This window comes from Phalaenopsis equestris, unplaced genomic scaffold (genome assembly GCF_001263595.1).
Source record: "Phalaenopsis equestris unplaced genomic scaffold, ASM126359v1 Scaffold000287, whole genome shotgun sequence".
Lineage (NCBI taxonomy): Eukaryota > Viridiplantae > Streptophyta > Magnoliopsida > Asparagales > Orchidaceae > Phalaenopsis > Phalaenopsis equestris.
The window spans coordinates 2218511-2228719 of NW_018164729.1; the positions used below are offsets into that span (position 1 = coordinate 2218511).

At 35.2% G+C, this 10209-nt stretch overlaps 1 pseudogene; it reads right to left on the reverse strand.

Annotated features, from left to right (window-relative positions):
• The window catches only part of LOC110025001, a 13928-nt pseudogene extending 4113 nt beyond the window's left edge, over positions 1–9815 (reverse strand).
• Between the last annotated feature and the right edge of the window lie 394 nt (positions 9816–10209).

Below are 10209 nucleotides of genomic sequence, written 5' to 3' on the forward strand. Positions count from 1 at the left end.
AATCTCTACATATATATATATACATCTCTACATATATATATATACATCTCTACATATATATATATATATACATCTCTACATATATATATACATGTCTACATATATACATAGATACATAGATACATAGATACATACATACATAGATACATACATACGTACATACATCGCATACATACATACATACATCCATCCATCCACACACACACACACACACACACACACACACACACACACACACACACACACACACACACACACACACACACACACACACACACACACACACACACACACACACACACACACACACACACACACACACACACACACACACACACACACACACACACACACAGAATAAAAATATATTAAATTATATTTAAACCATATTTTAATATAAATAATAAAATTTAAATCTCGCCCCAACCCTTAACATCCAAAGCTTGTGTGACTAGGATTGTCAAAACGACTCTTCGTTCGCAAACAACTCGTGTTTGGCTCCCTAAGCAAATGAGCCGAACACACCTTTTTTTGTTCAAAATATAAACGTGCCGAACACGAACAGTTGTATTTTTTTAACAAGCCGAACACGAGTTGAGCCTTGGCTCGCTCGTGTTTGGCTCTTTACACCCCTAGTCAAATAATGGATGATTTTTTGGTTGGAAAATAAGGAATAGGAAACAATATAAAAAGGGCAAAACAACAAAAGGATATCAAAGTGCCAATCTATGATGCATGGTACGGATGAAGAAGAGATCAAAAGCAAAGGAGAGCATCGAAAGTCAAAGAAATAGACGAGAAAAGAAAGGGTAAGGAAGCTCATCAATAAAAACAATTCTAAAATGAATCTAGCCAACCAACTGGACAAATGGAGCATTCAAGATAGAATGATAGATAAGTACTACAACAACATCTGCCTTATTAATGTCAGCTTACAAAAATTTCTATTGAAAAAAAGACGATAGCAAGTTGATGGAAGTTGTATTAATAAAAGAGAAAACGAGTAGGCTCATCAATGCAATGTTAGAAATTTAAATTTATGTGATTCGCTCAACTGAAAAAAAAAAGAAAACAATTATGCTCTCTAACTTCAATAAGGAAGATAATATGCATTTGCCAGAGTAAAATAGACTCAACCTAAATGAATGTAATGACAACAGTGGATAATAGCTCGAATATCACATTAGATCAATTCGACAAGTCTCAAACTCAATATTAAGTAATCAACAATTGTCTATTTTCCAACAAAAAAAAATGTGTGTACAAACATGTCTAGAACATAGAAAATAGCCGCTACTTCACAAGATTTAGTGCTTGAGAAACTGATAGAAATTCACCTATGTGTGTGACAAGCACTAAAACTCGAAAAAAGTGAATGACGGGAAATTTTGTGAGAAAGTTTAGCATGCAATGATATCATAAATAAAAAAAATAAAATCTATTAAATGTAATAATAAAAATATAGGCCTTCAAAAAATTAGTGGCGCCCATGATTTTTCTTCATCAATCCAACTTTGTCCAAGTTGAATGAGGTTGGGACACCTAGTTTGGTTAAAATAATAATAATAATAATAATAAATCATTCAACGCACACATAAGGTCATCATAGAGGCAAACTTCAATATGAATGGGTTCAAAAAAAATTAATTAATCAATTAAATTGAATGTCATATCTCTCTTTCTACACTCTATCCATAAGCTCAAAGTCACTACTCGCATACTATCACGATGTATCTCATACATTCTCCACATATGCTACTCTCGCTCCCTTTATCTCTCCCACTCATTTATCTCCCTCGCTCACAAAATCCCATCATCAATCTCTTATAGTCAACTCTAAAGCCACCCACCAACCCACTTACTTGCATTAAACTTCATGGGCACTTTCAAAATTCTCTCTCTCATCAACTACTAATGTATCTACTTTGCCCAAGTTGAGCAATCTATCGCCATCAATGCCAGCTAACCCTAACCTCACTAATTGCAGCCGCTCATTGCCTCATCTAGCTGACATGCATATGAAATGTGCTTATTTGTCCTGTTATTTTAACCTACTTATATGTTTATGCTATGTTTTGTGGATGGTTCCAAGAGCTGTGATGTAGGACTCGGGAAAGAAGGACGATCGGAGCTTAAAAAAATCTCAAAACGGAGCTAAGCAACATATCAACGCCTAGCTTGAAAAATCTCAAGCCCGAAGCAGTCCAGACGATGTGCAACTCGAAAGTTGACAAGGTAGGGACCCCAATAGCGGTGCCTAGACGGCAGAGACTGAGCGCAAATGCTGGAGTACATGCACATGACAAAATCACGGGAAATTAAGCATCACAATGGCGGCGCCTAGGCACCTGAGACTGGGCACCCAGGCACTGCCCTTGGGCGCCTAAGCGTCGGTTGTCAAGCATGTTTCAATGAATTTTTGCCCATAATACAAAGCGCACGACAGTAGGCGTCGTAAATGCAGCGAGTAAGCACTACCCTACTAGAGCTTAGGCGCCTAATGCCCTAAGTCAGAAATTGATGCCTAGCACCTAGGCGTCGCGACCTGGCACCTCAACCTAGCGCTTAGATGCTAGTCGACATATGTGGGCGGCTTTCTACATTTCGAACGTCACTTTTTGCCAAGAGAAATATAAAAGCCATAAATTTGACTGAGGGGTCTTTGTTTGCATTTTGGAAGCGTGAAGTGTCGAAGGAGAGGACCAAAGATCTTCAACTTGGAATGAAGGTAGATAAGTGAGTTTTATGAGTGTTGGAGAGACTTTGGGTTTGTATCATCATCATTCCGAGTGAGAAGGAAGGGAATTTGAATTCATTTCAACTATAAAAGACTTCTGTATTTGATTATTTTTCCAAATAAAATATTAATATTGATGTGTACAAGCATGAGTAGTGAGTAGTTCTCTTATTCTCTGTTGAATTGGAGATGTAGGATTGCTGTGTGTAAAATTTTTTATGTAATTTTGTGCTTAATCTTTAATGGTGATGTTTAACCTTCAAAACTTCATTTACTTTCATTTTGGTCAAGTGAATTATTAATACTTATCGTTATGAAATTCAGAGTAGATCATATGGAACGAATAAGTTAATCATATTAATTCGGGGGAACAGGGATATTGCCTTTAATTTAGTGCAAACTTTTTGGAGAAATTAATTCTTGGGGCTAGAAATGGGATTTAAGGAAAAGTAAGCTTTCTTAACGAAACTTCTTTAGACTACCAAAAGGAGGTAGGAAGAGGGTTGCTCTCGTCTCTCAACTAATTGTGAATCACTCTTTCACACGAGATGTCCTACTAAACCAATTCAGAAAACAAACTCTAAAGCATTTAAAAACTCTCGACTCTCATTGTTGTTAGCATAGGATCTTTCGAACTTGATAACTTAAGATTAGTCACTTTAGTTATTACCGAAACTTCAACATTCAAGCTAGGGCTGACAATAGTAAACTACAACTTTTTCGTTTGGGATTCAACTTGTTCCCTATGGGATCGATGCCCATAACTCATTTTTGGATTCTACAAATAGAACATGTAAACTTGCGTGGATAGTCAATGCTTCGCCGCACTTGGTTCGTAGCAATGGTGAAACCATCAAATACACCTCTTCAACCATCCTCAACAATGTCTTTCTTTCCCTTAAAGGTACAATCATCAAAGCAATATTTCAAACAACTTCAATTCCTAGCATCTCCAACAGCCTTCATCAGCAAACATCAACATCCTAACCCAACTAGACAGTATTGTTGATGATGAATTTGAGGCTAGATCACAACATAATTTGCAAATGAATAATATTCAAATCGAGTCATGATCTCACCTCAACTTTTCCTCAATAGGAATGTTGTCTATTGCGTGCAAGGTATAATATGCAAGCAATTGCATCACAACATATAAATACTTATGCCATCATTTCAACATGAGTGTGTGACTGTTCTCTTGCAGATAAAGAAGTCCCATTAATGCCTTTTAGACATGGAGGATTAAAGATCTTGATCGTGATGTCTTAGACACCAACTATGCACGTCCATGGCTTCTTAGACACGGGCAAGCCTAGTATCCTCCTAAAAGCCCACTACGTAAAGATGATGTCATGACCATTTAAAATTTTCGAATATACCTAAATTAAAATGACTACCAGGCCCAAACGGAAAAAAAAATACAACATTATTAAACAGGCAAATATATATATATGCAACAAATCGCATCCGATAAATTTTAAAAAATCAAATTGAATACAAGAAAGTTTTGCACCAAACTTGATAGCTTGCCTACAAGCACCCATAAAACCTCCTCAATGCCCGTTGAATTCTCATAACATACTGTCAACTAAATGGGCGTAAAAGTTATTACTGTGGTGCCTCTATGTATTAGAAAAAAGTATAAAAATAAAATATAAAAATAAAAAAAGGAAAAAGTCAAATAATATGAGATCGACTACCATAATATGAGGACTAAATGCAACAAAAATGTGTTGTTTTAATTCACGGCATAATTCTAAACAGATTCACAAATATATAAATGCAAGCGGACAAAAAAAAAAAACCATGCACACGTTTTAACAAGAAAGGGTTCATTCAAATAATTGAATTTGGAATATTTTTAAATACTCGCAACTCTTGCAAATCCATTGAAAGTGTGCATGCCTTCTGAATCACCTAAATTTACTGTTAATTATATTGCTCGTCACTATACTGCAGTGGTTCCATAGTCAGGCTAGTCAATACGAATAGTCTAAAAAAGTTTGCAATCATTTTAATCAAGAAAAGGGTTAAGGCCATGCAAATAGTTCAACCAGTCCTAGCAAGGAGTAAGTAGAAGTCAAACCAATCAAATAGCCTTAAAAATTAGTTTATCTTATATTAAAAGCATATTCGATATTCGTGTTGTGTGGGCAACCTACAATCAGCATGGCCAACTCAAATCCATAAAAATCGGCACTGGTAACCAAAATTCATTTTATTTTATGTTCTTCAGCTCTGATTTTGGTTTGTTCTGTATTTGTGTATTCACATTTCGTTCGACATCATTGATCAACACCTCAGCCCTAATGAGTCAACTTTAAAAAGTGGCTGATCTCAACCTTCAAAATATAAAGTGTTGTATAATATTTTTTATTAACTCCTCTATGTACCGGTTCCGAATGGAAAATTCCTTTTCTTTGTTTCCATGATACAGAAAGTTTGCTTGGAGATAGAACTAATTAAAACCTCAGACCAAACTTCGTGAGTCGATATCAAAATAAGTCATACTTCTCTAAACAACAGGTTTGAAAATATTCACTGAAAACACAACAACGGCAGTCAGGGAGAATAAATTTTATAGAGCTACAAGAGAAGAAAATTCTTAAAAGATGTAATGATTTTCATAGAAATAAAAGAAAAAATGTGTCATGAGAGCAGCGTTCAATAAAATGGCTAATTCTGCCTGAGCCCAACAAATATAAAAACCTTCTATTTCTTTTCACATACCGTAAAAGCTATCCTCCATTGCTCTCTTCCATACTCGGACATCAAAAGTTTGAAGTTACAAAAGCTGCCTTACAGACCCCACCACATGAAATGGTGGAAAAACCTTGTAAATTCCCGTAAAAGTTAAGAATTGATTCACAGATTAAAAAAACAAATGATGTCCACAAAGAACAATATACAACTCTTTTTTTTAAGATAGAGATCTCAAGTGACTAGAACGCCAAGAACATAACTTTAACCTTGTCTAAACTTTTTCGTTACCAACAACAGATGAAAGTAAGAGACCTAAAACTTAGCTAGAATTATGCCAAAATGCAGTAAAAATAAAACAGCATCAATTAAAATCCAAGCTTAGCACCATAACCATCATAAAAATTGTGTGAAATAAATATAAACTCTTATAAGTCTGAGAGTAAAACAATGTCCGCTCATGAACTACTGAGCGGAGCGAGGGGCTGGAGGAGAAATAGAAGTAAAATGGAAGCGAGCAGCGTGCAAATAAATTGAATCCAAATGAGAAGGTTACCATGTCCATGTGAATCAGTGCCATACTTGACATCAAAATAATACTAATAGCACAATTAAATTCAACACACAAAACTTAAACAAGAACAGTATAGACTTTTCACATAAACCGATTAGAGAACAAAAATTTTCCTTCTTGTGACCAAATACGAAAATAATTATAAATAACAGTTAGTGGATCAGATAAACCATGGCACATATAAACTTACTAAACAAATTTATTCATGATCTAAAAAACATAGAATGAAGACCGACTTATGACATACCAGATAATTTTCTTGGAGTTGCAGCACAAATACGCATCGGCCTGCTTGAGCAATAAATACCATTCATCTCGGTCATCGCAAGGGCTTTCTCATTATCATCTCCAAATCTAACAAAACCATATCCTTTTGAACGGCCAGTGTTAGCATCAATGACAACTTTTGCACCTTTTACAGACGAGTATTTGGTAGAAAATGTTTCGAGCAACAAGGAATCCGTAACATCAGGAGCAAGATCGCCTACGAAAATAGAGTAACCGGAAGCTATTTCAGAACGTCGATCACCTGTGCTGAATGAGGCCCAATTTAATCTAAAAGGCTGATCACTGTTAGGCATCAAATGGCCAGTGAATGTTTGAATCACTTTATCAGCTGCTGCGTGAGAAAAAAAATCAACAAAACCATATCCTTCTGATTTTCCTGTCTGTTTATTGCGAATAACTTTGATGAAGACAACCTGCCAAATTTCATGTTGAGAAATATATATTAATCAAATTTATTTATTAGTCTAGTAGGTCTGGAATGTTTCTATTTAATAATTTGTATTTTGCACACTTATTCTTTTTCTGAAGATTCAGAGCTTATTTGCAAAGTTTTGAATTGAATATTATGATAAATATAACAAGACAAATAATACCTCAAGATGCACCAACATGTAGGACAGGTGTTAAGTTGCAAGTTCTATAAAATAAAGAATTCTCTTCAACAACTTAAATCACAAAATTAATTTTACCATGAAACAAGATATTACACGCATTGTAAACAACATCCAACTAGTTTGAGCAAAAGACCAAAACAACCCATTTGCAAGAAAAATATAATATTGAATAGGTTTTAAATAACATATCCAATGTGAAGTCGTTAAGAACTACCAAAGTGAGAAAATATTCCACAACAATGCCATTGATATTTAGGTTGGCCATTTCATATTTATCACTTTTGAAATTTTGTGTTAAAAAGAAAGTGGCGAGTTTCTACTTTATTTGCAAAGAGAAATTTAAGGCTAATATTATGGTGAGATGAGGCATATTTGAAAGGAATTCTTGGGAAAGGAATTTTATTCAAAAGATGGAAAACGCCGCATTATGCATATGCTAATTATACAAAACTTACAATTGATAGGAGAACAACTTCATGGCATTACATATTCATAAGGGGCAACCTTATGACTTGGAAATCAGCATTAAAAGTAAATAATATAATGTGGTTGCAAAATTTAGCACATAAGATGAATTTAGATTTTTATCACGATGAATCTTTGAATCATCATGGCTTAAAGTTAATTGAAAAATTTAAAAGTTTAATGAAAAGGCCTTAAGAGACTATATGGTGATGACAAATCAACCATCATTGTTGCACATAACCCCATAAAATATGATCGCACCAAGTATATTTAAGTTGATTGGCACTGTAATAGGAGAAAAGTTGGATGGCGACCTAATTTGCATTTCATTCGTATTCATAATTAGATTACTTATAGATGTTTTTATCAGAGATATATCAGGGACAACTTTTTAATATTAAAAGGTAAACACAGAATTGATAATGTTCACTCATTATACTGGAACGGGTGTGAAAAAATATAATAAATTCATTCTAAAATAATAATCACTAACACTTGGGTCTGCCCATCACACACAGCCAGCAAAGTCTCTACGCTCCCAATCAATAACAGATTAAGTGGATCCTCCGCCTACAACTCATCCCAGCCAATATGTCTTACTTCCTTATTCTCATAACCAACTTATTGACCCATGGGATCATTGTTGACAGCTCTCCAATCCATGGGATGGATATCCTAGTGTAATTAATTTATTCTTTTTTTCAATCGAGATTTTGAATGTTTCCAATTACAAGTTCTCTTAAGTTTGCATAGGTTCATCACAAATATTAGTATATAAAACACTCGATCAATTATCTCCTATTTTTGTTAATAAGCATAATGAATGCCTTTCAAAGTAAACATCCCCCCAACATCAACATACTTTCTTTGCCATCATGCTAATCTACAAAAATCTAATTTTGACGTTCGCTATTCTAGTTTGATGAATTGATGAAGAAATATTTTGCATACATTCCTACAACAATCATTCTTAAAAAAGAATTATTATCGCCAATCTTTCTCTCTAAATTTTATAAGAAGGCCTTAAATTGGAGAGGCTCGGAGGAAGAAAATAAAAAGATAATTCTTCTAGAGGAGAAAAACCATACCATGAGAGCAAACAACCAAACCCCACCAAAAAAAACAATGAAAAACCATGCATGATAAAAATTTATGTTAACCCTAACTATGAATTAGCACTAAAACTATTAACCACTAATCATTAAGATCATACCAACAAAATTACAAAAAAGTATTTAAAATATAAATGGACAACAGCTATTTGGGAAAGTAAGGGATTAATTATTTAAACACACTTATTCACAGAGAATTTTCAGCATCTCAATGTATATGTTGCTTACTTTCTGAACTAAAAAATGAAACAAAGAAAAAGAGGTGATTTGAAAAAATTCTCCTCTTCGTCTGAGCTTGTATATCCCTTTTCAATGGACATTACCAAAATTTCAGATAGAGTGAGTTATAATTGTTCGATATCTATCATCCATGAAAATATGTATCCCTGATAAAAACCAATATTATCATCAAGATCTTTTTTTTTTTTCTATTGGAATGCCACGTACGTTTTATTACTATTGGAATGCCACGTACGTTTACGTTTTATTAAAAATAAGGTGGGCATGAGGCTAATTACAGATTTAAATCCACAACAACACCATCAGAATTCATTCAACTCAAGCCAACCAGTCTCACAGCCAAAAAAGCTGCCTCGGAAACTAAAGAGTATACCCGTGAGTCGAAGTCATTAGGTAATATTGCCACGTAAATGTACAAGATGAATATACTCAAATTCCAAAATTCATTTAAGTGGAACACTTTCGCAAAGCTCCGATCTGCAACATACTCCGTTCTATAATCAACGCAGAGTAATCATTCACAATAAACATAAACTTATCACCATAGAACTAAATCAACATTCAAAACAAAACAAATTACATCCATCTAAGATTCAAAAGAAAATACTAAACAAATTGATATAAAGACATGAATCTCAGCAGCAAATCTTAAATCCCGATGTACCAAAACAAACAGTTTAAAAAGTAAGTTCAGAGATCTATACCTCGCCGGTATGCCCAAAGCAACTGTGCAGATAATTCTCGTCCATCCAATATTGGAGATCCCCCACCCAGATCGTCTTATTCTCATCACTGGTCCCCATCTGTTGCAGAGGCGAAGGTGGCGGGTGCATCGGTTGGTGAAACCCAAAGAAGTGCGGCGGGAAACGGCGGGACAAACTGTGGTGGCGGCGGCGGCGGCGGAACCATGGGGTGCGGCATCACCATCGGTGAAACCGGATACTGCATCGCCGGCGGCGGAACCCACGGCTGATGGTGCGGTTTCGTTTGATCGGCGCCGCCTGCTGCCTGCATCTTCGTCGGCAACGGATGTCGTCCTCGCCGGCGCGGTTGAGAGAAGAAGCGCCTGCGTGGGGGAGGCAAAGAGAGGGAGCTCGTGGGTGAGGGTGGGGGGATATTTAACGATTTATCGGAGAGGCGGACTCGGCGGGAGGTTTGATATCAGCCGTTGGATTAAGGGGAAAAAAATGTAGCGGACGGCGGTGATGAGTGGATCTCGGAGTTTTGAGACTCGCTCTAATTGGGACAGAATTTTCATAATATTAATTTACCCATAATTAAATAATTTATTTGCATATATTTTGATATTATTCAGACTTAAAATGCCAATATATTATATTTAATTAAATATAATATTTTGAATATTAGATATATGTATAAATTAATTAATGATGGGTATGTCAATACCTTTTTGATAATTTTTCACATGCGCATGAAGAAGTCTTCTTACATGAATAAATTTTGACTACATTCTTTCAA